At 40.2% G+C, this 19,523-nt stretch overlaps 1 protein-coding gene and 1 long non-coding RNA gene across 2 annotated transcripts in view; one reads left to right on the top strand and one right to left on the bottom strand.

Annotated features, from left to right (window-relative positions):
- Positions 1-7,740: 7,740 nt before the first annotated feature.
- Positions 7,741-10,815, top strand: LOC129483443 (uncharacterized). Its single transcript, XR_008658051.1, has 3 exons — positions 7,741-7,906; positions 8,288-8,378; positions 10,552-10,815. It is a non-coding gene; the product is annotated as an uncharacterized lncRNA (long non-coding RNA).
- Positions 10,816-15,005: 4,190 nt separating this feature from the next.
- The window catches only part of CD163L1 (CD163 molecule like 1), an 87,332-nt gene continuing 82,814 nt past the window's right edge, over positions 15,006-19,523 (bottom strand). The window contains exon 20 of the mRNA XM_063640807.1: positions 15,006-16,130. The gene's annotated coding sequence lies outside the window, so the exon portion shown is untranslated. The remainder of the gene's footprint in view (positions 16,131-19,523) is intronic.

Here is a 19,523-nt window from a genome sequence, read left to right as displayed (position 1 = left end):
CTATATATACATATATACATACTCCGCCTCCCGGGTTCATGCCATTCTCCTGCCTCAGCCTCTCCGAGTAGCTGGGACTACAGGTGCCTGCCACCACACCTGGCTAATTTTTGTATTTTTTTAGTAGAGATGGGGTTTCACCGTGGTCTCGATCTCCTGACCTCGTGATCCGCCTGCCTCAGCCTCCCAAAGTGCTGGGATTACAAGCGTGAGCCACCACACCCGGCCCTATTCCAAGTCCTTTGGTCTTATACTATCAAAAGAATCTTTGTCTTGGAGCAAGTCTACTGAAGAAGGCACCAAAATCCTATCCTCCCTATTCACCTAAATGATTTTAATAATCCTCTTATCAATCCTTTCAAGGTAACTTCAACATCATTAAGAGTTAACCTTCTAAATATCTAAAGCTATGGAAGGAAGGTCCTGCCCATTCTCTTTGCCCCTCTCAAATCCTTCTAGTCTGGTTTACCAAGCAAAACCACTAGCTAGGAGGCTAAAAATATATTCCTATGTTCACTAGCCATTAAATAAACATAGCCACCTGTGCAGGAAGCCTAACATTTTTACTACTTTTTAAAACTTAAGAATAAGTCCATTTCCATAAGCTAACTTTACAGCCCCTCAATATTCTTAATCTGGACAGTTTACTTCACAGACATTGTTGGTGTCTGTCTCTTCTAGCCTTTTTTCAGTTGTTTTACCCAGGAACAGTCCTTGAAAAAGCTTTCAAATTCAGGAAACCCCTGCAGGGAACCCTCATGGTATGTGAGTGTTAGCATTAAGTTGAAGAATACTCCTATTTCACAGAAACCTAGAACTGTCTAACTAGGGCTGAGTTCACTCTCTTCCTTCAGAGACAAAATTTCAGGCTGAGCAAATTTAGAGAAAGGGTTTCTCATCCAGTCATACACTAGAGCTGAGAAAGGGAGAGAAAATGCTATTTAATTTGGTTTTGTGGTTCCTCCAGGTGGGTTATATAGCAAGATTTGAGAGTTGTACCCTTCATTCTCAAGTCCAAGTGGCTGCAAAAACATTTCAAGAGTTCCTCTGGCAAGGTGGCAAGTCAGTTTCCTTTTAGAACTAAGACTCGAGACTACAGCTCCCAGTGTGAGTGACGCAGAAGACGGGCGATTTCTGCATTTCCAACCGAGGTACCAGGTTCATCTCACTGGGGAGTGCCGGACAGTGGGTGCAGGACAGTGGGTGCAGTGTACCGTGCGTGAGCTGAAGCAGGGCGAGGCATCGCCTCACCCAGGAAGTGCAAGGGGTCAAGGAATTCCCTTTCCTAGTGAAAGAAAGGGGTGACAGATGGCACCTGGAAAATCGGGTCACTCCCACCCTAATACTGCACTTTTCCAACGGGCTTAACAAATGGCACACCAGGAGATTATATCCCGCACCTGGCTCAGAGGGTCCTATGCCCACGGAGCCTCGCTCATTGCTAGCACAGCAGTCTGAGATCAAACTGCAAGGCAGCAGCAAGGCTGGAGGAGGGGCGCCTGCCATTGCCCAGGCTTGAGTAGGTAAACAAAGCAGCCGGGAAGCTTGAACTGGGTGGAGCCCACCACAGACAGCTCAACGAGGCCTGCCTGCCTCTGTAGACTCCACCTCTGGGGGCAGGGCACAGACAAACAAAAGGCAGCAATAACCTCTGCAGACTTAAATGTCCCTGTCTGACAGCTTCGAAGAGAGTAGTGGTTCTCCCAGCACGCAGCTTGAGATCTGAGAATGGGCAGACTGCCTCCTCAAGTTGGTTCCTGACCCCTGAGTAGCCTAACTGGGAGGCAACCCCCAGTAGGGGCAGACTGACACCTCACACAGCCAGGTACTCCCCTGAGACAAAACTTCCAGAGGAACGATCAGGCAGCAGCATTTGTGGTTCACCAATATCTGCAGCTCTGCAGCCTCCGCTGCTGATACCCAGGAAAACAGGGTCTGGAGTGGACCTCCAGCAAACTCCAACAGACCTGCAGCTGAGGGTCCTGACTGTTAGAAGGAAAACTAACAAACAGAAAAGACATCCACACCAAAAACCCATCTGTATGTCACCATCATCAAAGACCAAAGGTAGATAAAACCACAAAGATGGGGAAAAAACAGCAGAAAAACTGGCAACTCTAAAAATCAGAGCACCTCTCCTCCTCCAAAGGAACGCAGCTCCTCACCAGCAACGGCACAAAGCTGGACGGAGAATGACTTTGACAAATTGAGAGAAGAAGACTTCAGAAGATCAAACTACTCCAAGCTAAAGGAGGAAGTTCGAACCAATGGTAAAGAAGTTAAAAACCTTGAAAAAAAATTAGACGAATGGATAACTAGAAGAATCAATGCAGAGAAGTCCTTAAAGGACCTGATGGAGCTGAAAACCACGGCACGAGAACTACGTGATGAATGCACAAGCCTCAGTAGCCGATGCGATCAACTGGAAGAAAGGGTATCAGCAATGGAAGACGAAATGAATGAAATGAAGTGAGAAGAGAAGTTTAGAGAAAAAAGAATAAAAAGAAATGAACAAAGCCTCCAAGAAATATGGGACTATGTGAAAAGACCAAATCTACATCTGATTGGTGTACCTGAAAATGACGGGGAGAATGGAACCAAGTTGGAAAACACTCTGCAGGATATTATGCAGGAGAATTTCCCCAATCTAGCAAGGCAGGCCAACATGCAGATTCAGGAAATACAGAGAATGCCACAAAGATACTCCTCAAGAAGAGCAACTCCAAGACACATAATATCAGATTCACCAAAGTTGAAATGAAGGAAAAAATGTTAAGGGCAGCCAGAGAGAAAGGTTGGGTTACCCACAAAGGGAAGCCCATCAGACTAACAGCAGATCTCTTGGCAGAAACTCTACAAGCCAGAAGAAAGTGGGGGCCAATATTCAACATTCTTACAGAAAATAATTTTCAACCCAGAATTTCATATCCAGCCAAACTAAGCTTCATAAGTGAAGGAGAAATAAAATACTTTACAGACAAGCAAATGCTGAGAGATTTTGTCACCACCAGACCTGCCCTAAAAGAGCTCCTGAAGGAAGCGCTAAACATGGAAAGGAACAACCTGTACCAGCCACTGCAAAAACATGCCAAATTGTAAAGACCATCAAGGCTAGGAACAAACTGCATCAACTAATGAGCAAAATAACCAGCTAACATCATAATTACAGGATCAAATTCACACATAACAATACTAACCTTAAATGTAAATGGGCTAAATGCTCCAATTAAAAGACACAGACTGGCAAATTGGATGAAGAGTCAAGACCCATCAGTGTGCTGTATTCAGGAAACCCATCTCACGTGCAGAGACACACATAGGCTCAAAATAAAGGGATGGAGGAAGATCTATCAAGCAAATGGAAAACAAAAAAAGGCAGGGGCTGCAATCCTAGTCTCTGATAAAACAGACTTTAAACCAACAAAGATCAAAAGAGACAAAGAAGGCCATTACATAATGGTAAAGGGATCAATTCAACAAGAAGAACTAACTATCCTAAATATATGTGTACCCAATACAGGAGCATCCAGATTCATAAAGCAAGTCCTTAGTGACCTACAAGGAGACTTAGACTCCCACACAATAATAATGGGAGATTTTAACACCCCACTGTCAACATTAGACAGATCAATGAGACAGAAAGTTAACAAGGATATCCAGGAATTGAACTCAGCTCTGCACCAAGTGGACCTAATAGACATCTACAGAACTCTCCACCCCAAATCAATAGAATATACATTCTTTTCAGCACCACACCACACCTATTCCAAAATTGACCACATAGTTGGAAGTAAAGCACTCCTCAGCAAATGTAAAAGAGAGAAATTATAACAAACTGTCTCTCAGACCACAGTGCAATCAAACTAGAACTCAGGATTAAGAAACTCACTCAAAACCACTCAACTACATGGAAACTGAACAACCTGCTCCTGAATGACTACTGGGTACATAACGAAATGAAGGCAGAAATAAAGATGTTCTTTGAAACCAACGAGAACAAGGACACAACATACCAGAATCTCTGGGACACATTCAAAGCAGTGTGTAGAGGGAAATTTATAGCACTAAATGCCCACAAGAGATAGCAGGAAAGATCCAAAACTGACACCCTAACATCACAATTAAGAGAACTAGAAAAGCAAGAGCAAACACATTCAAAAGCTAGCAGAAGGCGAGAAATAACTAAGATCAGAGCAGAACTGAAGGAAATAGAGACTCAAAAAACCCTCCAAAAAATCAATGAATCCAGGAGCTGGTTTTTTGAAAAGATCAACAAAATTGATAGACTGCTAGCAAGACTAATAAGGAAGAAAAGAGAGAAGAATCAAATAGACGGAATAAAAAATGACAAAGGGGATATCACCACCGATCCCACAGAAATACAAACTACCATCAGAGAATACTATAAACACCTCTACACAAATAAACTAGAAAATCTAGAAGAAATGGATAAATTCCTTGACACACACACCTGCCCAAGACTAAACCAGGAAGAAGTTGAATCTCTGAATAGACCAATAACAGGCTCTGAAATTGAGGCAATAATTAATAGCTTACCAACCAAAAAAAGTCCAGGACCAGATGGATTCACAGCCGAATTCTACCAGAGGTACAAGGAGGAGCTGGTATCATTCCTTCTGAAACTATTCCAATCAATAGAAAAAGAGGGAATCCTCCCTAACTCATTTTATGAGGCCAGCATCATCCTGATACCAAAGCCTGGCAGAGACACAACAAAAAAAGAGAATTTTAGACCAATATCCTTGATGAACATTGATGCAAAAATCCTCAATAAAATACTGGCAAACTGAATCCAGCAACACATCAAAAAGCTTATCCACCATGATCAAGTGGGCTTCATCCCTGGGATGCAAGGCTGGTTCAACATATGAAAATCAATAAACATAATCCAGCATATAAACAGAACCAATAATAAAAACCACATGATTATCTCAATAGATGCAGAAAAGGCCTTTGACAAAATTCAACAATGCTTCATGCTAAAAACTCTCAATAAATTAGGTATTGATGGAACGTATCTCAAAATAATAAGAGCTGCCTATGAAAAACCCACAGCCAATATCATACTGAATGGACAAAAACTGGAAGCATTCCCTTTGAAAACTGGCACAAGACAGGGATGCCCTCTCTCACCATTCCTATTCAACATAGCGTTGGAAGTTCTGGCCAGGGCAATCAGGCAGGAGAAGGAAATAAAGGGCATTCAATTAGGAAAAGAGGACGTCAAATTGTCCCTGTTTGCAGATGACATGATTGTATATCTAGAAAACCCCATTGTCTCAGCCCAAAATCTCCTTAAGCTTATAAGCAACTTTAGCAAAGTCTCAGGATACAAAATCAATGTTCAAAAACCACAAGCATTCCTATACACAAATAACAGACAAACAGAGCCAAATCATGAGTGAACTCCCATTCACATTTGCTTCAAAGAGAATAAAATACCTAGGAATCCAACTTACAAGGAATGTGAAGGACCTCTTCAAGGAGAACTACAAACCACTGCTCAATGAAATAAAAGAGGACACAAACAAATGGAAGAATATTCCATGCTCATGGATAGGAAGAATCAATATCGTGAAAATGGCCATACTGCCCAAGGTAATTTATAGATTCAGTGCCTTCCCCATCAAGCTACCAATGACTTTCTTCATAGAATTGGAAAAAACTACTTTAAAGTTTGTATGGAACCAAAAAAAAAAAAAAAAAAAAACCACATAGCCAAGACAATGCTAAGCAAAAAGAACAAAGCTACAGGCATCATGCCACCTGACTTCAAAGTATACTACAAGGCTATCGTAACCAAAACAGCATGGTACCAGTACCAAAACAGAGATCTAGACAAATGGAACAGAACAGAGCCCTCAGAAATAATGCCGCATATATCTACAATTATCTGATCTCTGACAAACCTGACAAAAACAAGCAATGGGGAAATGATTCCCTATTTAATAAACGGTGCTGGAAAAACTGGCTGGCCATATGTAGAAAGCTGAAACTGGATCCCTTCCTTACACCTTATACAAAAATTAATTCAAGATGGATTAAAGACTTAAATGTTAGACCTAAAACCATAAAAACCCTAGAAGAAAACCTAGGCAATACCATTCAGGACACAGGCATGGGCAAGGACTTCGTGCCTAAAATACCAAAAGCAATGGCAACAAAAGCCAAAATTGACAAATGGGATCTAATTAAACTAAAGAGCTTCTGCACAGCAAATGAAACCACCATCAGAGTGAACAGGCAGCTTACAGAATGGGAGAAAATTTTTGCAACCTACTCATCTGACAAAGGGCTAATATCCAGAATCTACAATGAACTCAAACAAATTTATAAGGAAAAAACAAACAACCCCATCAAAAAGTGGGCAAAGGATATGAACATACACTTCTCAAAAGAAGACTTTTATGCAGCCAAAAAACACATGAAAAAATGCTCATCATCACTGGCCATCAGAGAAATGCGAATCAAAACCACAATGAGATACCATCCCACACCAGTTAGAATGGCGATCATTAAAAAGTCAAGAAACAACAGATGCTGGAGTGGATGTGGAGAAATAGGAACGCTTTTACACTGCTGATGGGAGTGTAAATTAGTTCAACCACTGTAGAAGACAGTGTGGCGATTCCTCAAGGATCTAGAACCAGAAATACCATTTGACCCAGAAATCCCATTACTGGGTGTTTACCCAAAGGATTATAAGTCATTCTACTATAAAGTCACAAACACACATATGTTTATTGCAGCACTATTCACAATAGCAAAGACTTGGAGCCAACCCAAATGTCTATCAGTGATAGACTGGATAAAGAAAACGTGGCACATATACACCATGGAATAGTATGCAGCCATAAAAAAGAATGAGTTCATGTCCTTTGCAGGGACATGGATGAAGCTGGAAACCCTCATTCTCAGCAAACTAACACAGGAACAGAAAACTGAACACCGCATGTTCTCACTCATAACTGGGAGTTGAACAATGAGAACACATGGACACAGGGAGGGGAATGTCACACACTGGGGCTTGTCAGAGGAAGAAGGGCAAGGGGAGGAATAGCATTAGAAGAAACACTGAATGTAGATGATGGATGATGGGTGTAGCAAACCACCATGGCACATGCATACCTATGTAACAAACCTGCACATTCTGCACATGTATCCCAGAACTTAAAGTATAATTTTTAAAAATAAATAAATAAAAAGAAAAATAAACTGTTCCCTTCATGTTGGCACATGTTCTGGGGAGATAGTTTCGTGACACACAGGAGATATTCCTGACGTGAATAAGCATGTTAAGACAGGGAATGCCAGGAATTTTAGGGAAAAAAACTTGAAGTCTTTATTCAGGAAAATACGCTTTCCTTGGTGCTTCAACTTAGATAACACTTTGCTGAGTGAGATTGGCTCTAGGTCTGAGAAGTCTAGGGAAACAGGCCCTTCCCTTTGTACACAGATGTGGTTCTTTTGCAGTGAGATGCTTACTCTGAATATCTGTCTAGTAACCTACCTTCCTCCTGGTCTACTCTGCTGATCTAATGTTTTAGGCTCAATAGACCTGCGGTGGAAGGGAAACTGCCTGAGATTTATCATTCCTATATGGCACATACGGGATGAGGCTTAGCCTATTTCCACCCAGATCTTCAGCACTCCCATTGTGTCTGAAGTTGTGACTTCATCACTTTAATCACCTAGGAGATGACAGAGCTGGGCAGAGAATTCCATGTCCTATCTCACATCCCAATGGCGGTGGTTGAATCAGGAGCCAGTTTATTCCCAAATGGTGTTCCTTGGCTCTATATTGTGTTTGCTATGCTTTTTATATTTTTTCTTTTTGCCATGTTATCTCTCTTTTTACTTGAGATAGACCAGCACATAAAGAAACGTAAGTGTCATGGTGGGCCTGAGGGTACAGGGAAATATAGTGAGATAATAAATGTATGAAGAGAGGGCAAGATACCTACTATAATGTGAGAAACAAGAAAATAATACTTGCTCTTCTCTAGTCTCCAAGGCTTAATGACCCAGGACTTAGAGTTCTTAGAAATTATAATCTTATATATAATTTAAATACTTTGAGGACACAGAACAAAACTAGACTAAGAAGTCTATTCCTAGTATCCTTGTGGAGCATAAGAAAGCATCCTGGGCCCTGACTGAAGCAATAGTAATACCCACTATAAAGATATGGGACACTGTTTGGAATCTGGGGATATTTGAGAGAGTTTTCAGATGATAGTCTCTGATGCAATATGCTTTGTCTTAGTCTTGATCAGATGCAGGTATTCTCTGCATAACACTGTGCATAAGGACAAAAAAAAACAGTGAGATAAAGATGGACCATCTAGAAAGGCCAGGTAAGTATTCTTTGCCCTTCACCTCTGCGTTCTTTTGGCCGTAAGCTGGCAACTCTAGTCAGTTCCATAGTCTATGTGCCAGATAACTAACCCCATGCTCAATTCTGATCTCAGTGAAACAGTCTCTTCAAAGTGTGCACATGACCTCTCTTCCTCTAAGCTTAGCCTAAGACCACTGTGACTTCTCTCTAGAGAGAATATTTTTCAGGCAGAGGTTTGATTCTGAGCCCCGTTAACTCTTGCTGGTTGAAAAGTTTCTTTTGCCGTTTATACTTGTGATATTTCTCTTCCTACTAGAGAGGTTCCCTCTTACGTGACTCAGTGACTTAGATATCATTTTTTCATGCTAGACAATGAAACGAAAGGTGGCTGGTCTCCAGGAAGTGGTTATAAATTTGCTTTTGTGATAGGATAAGGGCAGAGGGACTTTGTAGGTGTGAGATCATCATACAAACGGCCTGAGGAGACCGAAAGTCCACTTTTTTGGGTGACATTACGACCAGCTTAATCATAATTCCTGCAGGCTGTGTATATTATGGAACCTGCCTCTCCAGTCAAGGTCAGCCCTAATTTCCTTTTTTGCTGTTTTTTTGGCTCCCTCATAACATCACAGAGAGGGAACACACTAAATTCCAGGGTTCTTTGTGCCCACTGCTGCACAACTTTTTATGAATATGTCCTATAGGTACCCTGAACAGGTTTCCCTCATACAAAATGAAAATGCCTAGTCTGTAAAAGGTTCTTGTGTTGCTTTGAGATAAGTAAAACAGGGTGAAAATACATTTCTGTCTTGAGTACATATTTGGATTTCGGAACATTTTTGCTTATTAACTCAAGGGAAGAATGGTACCACATTTTTGGGTTGTCGCATCCCCACCATAATAAAAGTATATGATGATTTCAATTGTGGACCATCAGAATGTCTCTCCAAACACTGCAATTACATAAATTAGAATATATAATTTATAGTGAGAATATATAATTTAATATTTATAGTTGGAAAAGTGGATTACCGCAAAGTTCACATGAAGTCACTGTAACTCCCAGTTGTTTGTACAAATGTCTTTAATTCCTCACTTCAATTCATGTACCACTTCCTCACCTGCTATTGTTCTTGAGACTGTTGTTTGCCCTTAGAACCCATAGGCAGAAGAACAATACTCCAAGAGATGGTTTCAAAGGGGTCAAATGGGTGGCTTTGTCTGAAGCTTTCCATTCCAGCAATGAGTGAGAGGAGTATCTCTCCCCTGGAAGGGTAGAGAGACCCAGGCTTATTATCCAGGGCTTCTCATAAATGACCAAGAGCCTTTCGGAGAGTTCACAATCTGAATGGGCTCCTATCTCTCTTGTACATCAACTTCCGCTTTTCTGCAAGTTGGTGTATGAGACAGAAGCCTACTCAGAATCGGAATATGTTTCCCGCAACCCCAGTCCCATTCACTGATGCATACAAGTTATGCTATTATGACCACATTTTCCAAATTCAAATGTTAGTTCTTTGAAACATCAAATGATTTTTGTGCTAATTCTGTATGTGTCCAAAGTATGGGAAGTTGCTAAAATGTGGACATATTTTTGACATTTTTCTACCTTATGGTGACCATTGCTCCTAATGTAATAGATTAATTTTCTTTATTTAAGTTTCATTAGTCCAGATTAGTCTTTACTTAAGAACATTAGTCCAGATTTTAAAAATAAAGTCACAGAACATTAGATCTAGAAGCAGTAGAGCTGATGTAGAAAATATCACTTTATTTTCTGTTTGTTATGTAAGATAAAACTTGAGGGACATTTGGTGACTTTCAGAGTTCAGGTAACATTCATTTATGGACAATCTATACAGGTTGGGATTATCTGCACAGATATGGGAATCAGGACATAGTTGCAAAGAAAAAGTTGATCTGTCATTGAGGAACAAATGTTCTGGAACTGGGGTTTCCTCTTTTCCATTTTTTTATGTATTCAGCTTGAGAAATAATAATCTCCTGTGACAAATATCCAGACTATAGGTCAAGAGTTACATAGTCCTGCCCTAACATAATAGCTCTAAGTGTTTTATGATGTACAGAAATGTTTACAATCTGTATCTCTTGCATTGTTTCTGCTGTCTAAAATGTGTGCAGCCATTCTGCTAGGTGACAGATATAACCAAGCAATTTTCTTGTTGTTTCAGGCTGTCCTCTGGAGTCACCAAGGAGAGGAGTACTGGGAGGGAAGAAAAATGGGATGGGAAAAGACCCATTACTACTTGTGAAAGTGACAAGAGAACCCAGGGTTTTCTGAGGCTGAAATCCATACCTCTGGGCCCTCAGTTTGAGAGTCATTTAGCCTATACGGAATTACCTGTGACATTATATTCCAGAGAGACGAGAAATTCTGAGACCCTTATTATCAATGTTTATATTGAAAAAATGGTAATAAATATTTTGAGACTCTCAGAAAAGTTTAGTGTTACCAAGAAATTTGTTGAACTTCTAACTTCTTCCACACAATTGATTTTAGTCAGTTCAAATCTCACACAGATTTCCCACTTTCAGGTGAAATCCTAGGTAAATGACTCATGCTGTCTTCTGTTCCTAAAGCCACTTGTGGAGCTTTAGGAAAGAGAAGCTCATGGTTACTATATGACTCAGCAAACTCTGAATTCCAGGCCACAGCTGAGTGCTTCCTCTCTCCTCACTCAAGATGGTCACAAAGAAATATCACCCGGACATTCTAAAATGTGTTGGGAACAGGCCCCCCAAAATCTGGCCATAAACTGGCCCCAAAACTGACCATAAACAAAATCTCTGCAGCACTGTGACATGTTCATGATGGCCATGACACCCACACAGGCAGGTTGTGGGTTTACCGGAATGAGGGCAGGGAACACCTGGCCCACCCAGGGTGGAAAACCGCTTAAAGGCATTCTTACACCACAAACAATAGCATGAGCATCTGTGCCTTAAGGACATGTTCCTGCTGCAGGTAACTAGCCAAACCCATCCCTTTATTTTGGCCCATACCTTTGTTTCCCATAAGGAATACTTTTAGTTAATCTATAATCTATAGAAGCAATGCTTATCACTGGCTTGCTGTTAATAAATAACATGGGTAAATCTCTGTTTGAGGCTCTCAGCTCTGAAGGCTGTGAGACCCCTGATTTCCCACTCCACACCTCTATATTTCTGGTGTGTGTCTTTAATTCCTCTAGTGCCACTGGGTTAGGGTCTCCCCGACTGAGCTGGTCTCAGCAAAAATGTTCTGTCCAGGTTGCATTTTCCTCCAGCCTTGGAGAGGAGCATGACACTTACCCAAGGAAACTGGTGCAGTGGCATGATCACGGCTCACTGCAGCCTGGACCTCGCCAGCTCAAGTGATCCCCCGTCTCTGCCTTTCAAGTAGCTGGGACTACAGGCAAGTGGAGAAAGATGCATGGGGAAGAAATTGCTACAGTTTTTATTTTCTACACAAAGCTTTATGGACTCCAAAATATTATTTATTTAGTGTCAAATGAAAGTACTTTTTCTCTTTCCTCTCCCACATCAGGTTTTCTTTTCACATAAATCTCATCCCATAATCTCTCTTATCTTCACCAACTTATACCTGTTTACCTGCTCTTCCGCTTTGTTCACCTCTGTCAACTACATGCAATATCTTTTGTCATTATGGGTCAATAAGACAGCCAAGTGGAAACCTCTAGTTAGATACATTAGAGGATATTAGGGATGGGGGAAGAGAGAGATGGAGGAAGACAGAGAGAGAGAAGGAGACAGAAGGAAAGAGGAGGGGAGAGATATCTGAACTGGAGACATGGAATAGGTTGTTTTGAGATGAAAGGAACTGTTGTTTTGAGATGAAAGAAATGTTAAAGTCTGGTGCTACCTGTCAGAACAGTTATGTGAGGAATTTCAGCATGGAATGGGAAGTTAAAATGATTTGCAAAAGTCTCTTCACTGTCTCATAATTATAACAATTTGTGACAAAGAATGGTTGAAATCTCAATCTCAATGCGATTCTTACATTGCTATAAAGAAATACCTGAGGTTGGGTAATTTATAAAGAAAAGAGATTTAATTACCTCATGGTTCTGCAGGATGTACAGGAAGCGTAGTGCTGGGCATCTTATTGGCTTCTGATGAGGCCTCAGGAAGCTTATAATCATGGTGGAAGGCAAAGGGAGAGCCAGCATACCATACAGAGAGAGCAAAAGCAAAAGAGAGAGCAGGGAGGTGCCACAAACTTTTAAACAACCAGATCTTGTGAGAACTCACTATCCTGAGGATAGCAGCAAGCCATGAGCGATATACCCCCATGACCCAAACACCTCCCATCAGGCCCCACCTTCAATATTGGGGATTACATTCCAACATGATACTTGGGTGGGACAAATATCCAAACCATATTATTTCACCTCTTGCCCCCCCAAATCTTATGTCCTCACATTGCCAAATTTGCTCATGCCTTCCCAATAGTCCTCCAGAGTCTTAACTCAGTCCAATATTAACTCAAAAGTCCCAAGTCCAACTTTGAAGTCTCATCTGGAGATGAGTTACTTCTACATATGAACCTATGAAATCAAACCCACTTTATTTACTTCCAAGATGCAATGGGGTACACATTGGGTAAACATTCCCATTCCACAAGAGAGAAATGGTCCAAAAGAAAGGAGCAACAGGCCCCTAGCAAGTCTGAAAGCCCAGCAGGGCAATCATTAAGCTCTTTTTTTTTTTTGAGACAGGGTCTTGTTCTGTCACTTGGGCTGTAGTACAGTGGGTTATCATGGCTCACTGCAGCCTTGACCTCCTGGAGTCAAGTGATCCTCTTACCTCAGCCTCCCTAGGAGCTGGGACTACAGACATGTCACCTCACCTGGCTAATTTTTGCATTTTTTTTTTTGCACAGATGTTGCCCAGGCTGGTCTCTAACTCCTCCTCTTTGTTCACCTCTCTCAACTACATGCAATCTGCCTGCTTCAGCCTCCCAAAGTGCAGGAATTACAGGCATGAGCCACCATACCTAGCTCAGTCATTAAACCTTAAATGTCCAAAATAATCTGCTTTAACTTCATGTACCACATCCTGGGCACACTGGTACAAGGGGTAGGCTTCCAAGGCCTTGGGCAGCTCTGCCCCTTTGGCTTTTTCATGCTGAGATTGAAAACTGCTGATGGATCTACCATTCTTGGGTCTGGAAGGTGATAGCCCCCTTCCCACAACTGCACTCAGCAGTGCCCCAGTGGGGAGTCTGTGTGGGACCTCCAATCCCACATTTCCCCTTGGTATTGCCCTAGAGTTTTCTGTGAGTATTACACCCTTGCAGCAGGTTTCTGCCTAGGCACCCACTCATAAATACTCTGAAATCTAGGCTGAGGCTGCCAATCCTTCTTCACTCATGGATTCTGTGTACTCACATGCTTAAAACCACATGGAAGGCACCAAGGCAAATAGCTTGTGCACTGTGAAGTTGCTGCTACAACTGTACCTGGGTCCCTTTGAACTGAGGCTGCAGCTGGAGCAGATGTGAGGAGCAGTGTCCCCAGGCTGCACAGGGCAGTAGGCCCTGAGCCTGGCCCCTGAAACCATTCTTTCCTCTTAGGTTTCTGGGCTTGTGATGGGAGGGGCTGCTTCTTAGATCTCTGAAATGCCTTCAGGGCCTCTTTTTCATTGTCTTGGCTATTAGCACTTGACTCCTTTCTTGTTATGCAAGTATCTCTAGAAAGTGGTTGCTCCACAGGCCATTTGAATTTCTCTACTGATAATGCTTTTTTTTTTGCTCTACCACATGGCTAGGCTACAAATTATCTGAACTTTATGCTTTGCTTCTCTTTTAAATATAAATTACAACATTAAGTCATTTCTTTGCTCCTGTAGCTGAATATAGGCTGGTAGAAGCAGCCAGGCAACATCTTGAATGCTTCACTGCTTAGATATTTCTTCCACCAGACGCCTTAAGTCATCACTTAAGTTGAAACTTCCATAGATCCCTAGGGCATGAACAGAAAGCAGCCAAGCTCTTTGCTAAGGCATAATGTGAGTCACCTTTACTCCAGTTTCCATTAAGTTCCTCACTTTCATTTGAGACTTCTCCAGCCTGGACTTCTCTGTTCATATCACTATCAGCATTTTGGTTACAACCATTTAACCAGTCTCTAAGAAGTTGCAAACTTTCCCACATCTTCCTATCTTCTTCTGAGTCCTCCAAACTCTTCCAGCCTCTGCCTATAACCAAGTTCTAAAGTTGTTTCCATAATTTCAGGCACCTTTATAGCGATGCCCCACTCCACAGCACCAATTTTCTGTGTTAGGCTGTTCTTGTTTTGCTACAATGAAATACAGAGACTGGGTAATTTATAAAGAAAAGAGGTTTAATTGACTCACAGTTTTGCAGACTGTACAGGCAGCATGGTGCTGGCATCTGTTTGGATGCCTTCTGATGAGGCTTCAGGAAGCTTACGACCATGGTGGAAGGCAAAGGGGGTAGACTGGCTTATCACATGGCAAGGGCAGGAGCGAAAGAGAGAGCAGGGACATGCCACACTTTTAAAGAACGATATATTGGGAGAACTCATTCACTATTACAAGGACAGCACCAAGACATGAAGGATCTGTGCCCATGACCCAAACACCTCCCACTAGGCCCAATCTCCAACTTTGGGGCCTACATTTTAACATAAGATTTGGGTGGAACAAATATCCAAACCATATGACCAATTTACTCTGATATTTGTAAAACTGTATGTATATTAAGAAGATATTCAATATAGCCATGGGATGTTAGTCTCTTGTGTCTGCATGGGTTTCCTTGGGGTGTGTATTACTTTGTGTGATTATAGATCATCATCATCTTTTATTTTTGTAGATGCCCCCAAAATTCCCAGGGGCCACATTTATTCTTTTTTATTACATTTTATTTTTTATTTCTCCCCTTTTCTATGTTTTTTTATTAATTTGTATTGATTCTTTTTATTACTCTGATTCTCTAAAACATTTTAAAATCATTTTTCCTACTTGCTTTATCTTTTGGCTTGTGTGTGTCTTTCCTATTACTGCTTGTTTCTTAAGTCTTGGGTTACTTCTTACTGAGTATAATTTCTTTTACTCTTTTTTTCTCTGTCTGCCCAATACATTTCTTGCCAATGTTGTTTCATTCTTCATGTTTCACTATTTGGAATGAGAGAATGCAACTCTTAAGGCTCTATTGTTCCATTCACCAAAATGTAATTCTTTCCAGTGTTAAACAAATTCAGGGAGACCAAGAGCTCTAAAAATCAGACAACAAACAAAGAGACACCTAGGTATTTTAAGCAGGAAGTGGTTTACTACAGGAAATAATTGTGCTTACAAAACCCTCATCAGGAAGTTTTAAAACCCCCAGGAAACCACTGCTAAAGGTCACCATGCTGTAATACCAAGGCTAGCAGTTTTCAGGACAAGTGCAAAGATCCTTGCGAAACCGTATCTTCCATGAACAAGTCTCTCTGGTGGAAGCGAGCCCAGGTTCTTCCTGCTAGGGATTGTGGGAAATAAAGTTCTTAGCCCCGCAAATCTAGTCATTTAGGGAGAACATCAAAGGAGGCAGGAATGATGAGGAATTAATAAGCAGTAATGCAGCTCAGTGGCCTATTCAGTGCAAAGGGATGCTCTCTGCTTACCTGCAGCAGAAAAACTGATCACACTGTAGATTTCCCTAGTTCCTTTGACTGCTGCTCTTCATGGTGAGTTTTCAAGTTGCTGTGTTGGGAGGGCTTAACATCGGCCACATATCACGATTCTATTTTTAAAGAAATTAATTGCAAGTGCAGAAATCTTTCTCTCTGTTGTCTACAATTGCAATAGCTTTCAGTTCATTTCTCTAAAATTGTGTTTACTTAAGTTTACATATCTTTGTTTGTGGGGCACCAACATTTCAATTTCCTTACCACGAAATCATTGCTTTTCAAAGATCCTCTTGGGCTAATGAATACCTAATGTATTTATTTAAAAATATTCTTTGTAACCCAATCTCTGGGATGTTAAAAGTTAGCCTAATAGTTTTCTTCATTGACAATGGGTGGTTACTTTCCTTATATCTGTATAACCAGTTTATCTTGGTTAATTTCTAAGGTAAAAAGGAATTGTCTCTTATGCTAAGGATGCCATGGGATAAAACAACCAGAAACTTCTCAATTGCCGTTCCCTTGATAAAATAATAACAAATATAAAATTAAAAACTGGTTGCATTGAACTATTATTGAGTTTTCACATGAGCTTCACATGTCATTCAAGTGTCCACAAACCCACGTTTTTCTTCTTTAAATATTTACTACTTTGCAGCATTAAATTAACACATTTTCAAACCTCATTGTTAAAGAAAAGGCAAATATTTGTAGTTTTTAAAGTATCCCCTTCACTCATGACTATTAGAAATGTGTTTTTTTCTTATATTTGTCTATAATACCAGGAGGTGTAAATAGGCTATACTAAAATTAATAAAAATATTGAGCAGAGTTCCACATAAGCAGGCTCTACCATTCATTAGGGAGTGTCAATCATCTGCAACCACTCTGTGCAAGGGGAAAGAGCATGGATTGTTCAGGGAAGTGGCCCACATCACAACTGTTCATTGGTGAGACCCAGTCACATGATCATAACGAGTTGTAATGAATGTTGAGAAGTATAGCTAATGCACAGACCTAGCTAAAAATCTTATTGCTTGTAAGAAGAGAATGGAATATGGTTTACCACTTATGACCCTACTAATAAGGAAGAGGAGAATAGGTGACAGTAGATTTCTTAGTCCACGTGTCTATTCCAGCCCATCCATTAGTGGATGATCCTATGGTTAGAACATAGCATGCCATTTAGTATATTGCTATTGAGTCAAACTGCCTGGGTTTGAATCCAGGCTCTTCATTTATAAGCTTTGTTACCTTCAGCAAGTTACCTTTCTGAGCCTCAGTTTTTATTTTATTAACTGTAAAAAATGAGAATTTTAATAGTACTTACTTCACAGAGTTATTGGGCTTTCATGTGAAGTAAAATACATTAAGCACTTAAAACAAGGCTTTACATATAGTACATAGTTAATAAATATTCATTACTTAGGTTAGAGGAAAGCTGGAAGGCCCTCACAAAGCAATAATAAGTCCTTGCTATGTTTTTTTGTTTTCAAAATAAATGTTTTTAAAAAACTGAGTACTTTGGAATACTTTTAGATTTACAAAAGAGTTGAAAAATAGTATGGCCAGGTGCGATGGCTTACCTCTATAATCTCAGCACTTTGGGAGGTCAAGCTCAAGGCTGTGAGCTCCCTCCTCTGAGACTTAAGGGGAAAAAATTACAATGAGGTAGATGGTGAATCTGGATTTCTGTCCAAATCACACTGGTTAGCTAAACTGGGATGGACTTGATTCTGAGTTGAGAAACTGTGGATAATTCAAGTATGAATGTCTCTATGGAAGTATGTTTAGAGACTGATAAGCTTGTGGAAATCCAGAAATGGCAGGTAGAGCACATGAGAAATTACTTTCTTATCTTTAATCAAATAACATTTACTAAACCCTTAATTATATATTGATTTTTAAATTATATCCTAGGTTCTCTGTTAAATATTGCAGAAGTAGTTCAGATGTGATTGACACTGACTCTTTTGAAATTACTCACATTTCAAATTCTCAAATTGAGTTATACTTTCCTCAACTAGGAAATATAAATAACTAATGGAAACCTTCTTGGATGCTTGCTGGGAGATTTGGATGACTTAATGTACAGTAGTTAGTAATTTCTCAATAGAAAGATTGTTTTTGAAAGATGAAGTTAAGTTATTCTAGTAAGGGTCTATGGTTAAGCAAAAAATTATTTCTTTCAGGAATTGCAAGTAATAAAATGTGACAGAAATAACAAACTACACGGAAAGGTGGGAGAATGAAAAGATGTATAAGGTCATATCCTACAAGTGTCGTGGCCACACCAAATGATCTGATTCATGTGGAGAGGGCAGATACATTTATTTGTAAGTGTATCCTCAGTCACTTGTACTATGCTTTGGGCATTTTGATTACTCCAAAAATGTTGATTGAATAAATTATTTTTCAGAAATGTTTTTCTGGAGTAATGGGAACAATACAATAAGCTGGGGGAAGACAGGATGTTTTCAAAGTAGTTAGGAAGTCCTAGACTTTCTAATAGAAAATATCTCATTGAGCTCATCGAGGAGTGATAATATATCTTACACTCTTCAGGATATCTTATACATGAAACTGACATAGCTTGGGAACAATTACCCATACCCCCTCTACCCTTTGTCTTTATTGCTAACATTCTCTCCTGATGTAAAAAATGCAGGACCCGGGAATAAACTAAATATTTCCTTTCTCTTCTCTGAGCTCCCAGAAGCAGAGTTTATGCAGAAATATGAGGAGCTATGGAGAAAGTCACTAGAGAGGTGTACAGACTCATTTCTTAAGCAAATAAATGTATAGTCCTAAATTTAGCTATCTTCATTTGCTAAAATATGCTCCTTTGTTGCAGAAGCAGTTCCAGAAGCTGGGTTGTAGTCAGAGAATATTAGCAGCTCCAGGTGCCAAGTTGGAGTCACAGAGGTTTCCTAGACCTAAGATGTGAATCTTAAATCACCCCTCACATCTAAAGCTACTTTTCATGAACTGGAGCTCTGTGAATCCCAGGAAATGATGTAACTTTAGAGAGCATCTTTAGTGTGTGACTTTTCATTTCTAATCCCAAATGCAATGTGCAAATAGCTAAGGAATTCTGGGGTTGCCAGTTCTTACAGTTGTGTGGTTGGTTATTTCGTTTAACTTACTTGTGATATTCATCTATCCATCCATTTACCACATCTTCTTGTCTCTGCTTTTCTGTTCCTGTCTCTTTCTGTCCTCTTCCCTCAACTTATAAATGTCAATTTATATTTATATCATAGTACAGTTACTCTATTGGTAATACATATTTAGGTGTGAAAACTACTTCCTGGAAGATAACAATCAGATGTTATGAAGTTACTATTATAAGCTTTTCAGCTGTTTTCATTTCCAATCAACTCTAGATGTTTTGATAATTACCCAAACAGATGTTAGAAATGATGTTTGTTCATTTTAATTTTGATATAATTTTAAAGGTACCAAAAATTGCCAAAATATCAAAAGAACTACTGTTCCTCTTCATCCAT

Source organism: Symphalangus syndactylus, chromosome 5, assembly GCF_028878055.3.
Source record: "Symphalangus syndactylus isolate Jambi chromosome 5, NHGRI_mSymSyn1-v2.1_pri, whole genome shotgun sequence".
NCBI lineage: Eukaryota > Metazoa > Chordata > Mammalia > Primates > Hylobatidae > Symphalangus > Symphalangus syndactylus.
The sequence above is the reverse complement of the archived record's forward strand: the minus strand, read 5'-3'. Positions and strand labels throughout refer to the sequence as shown.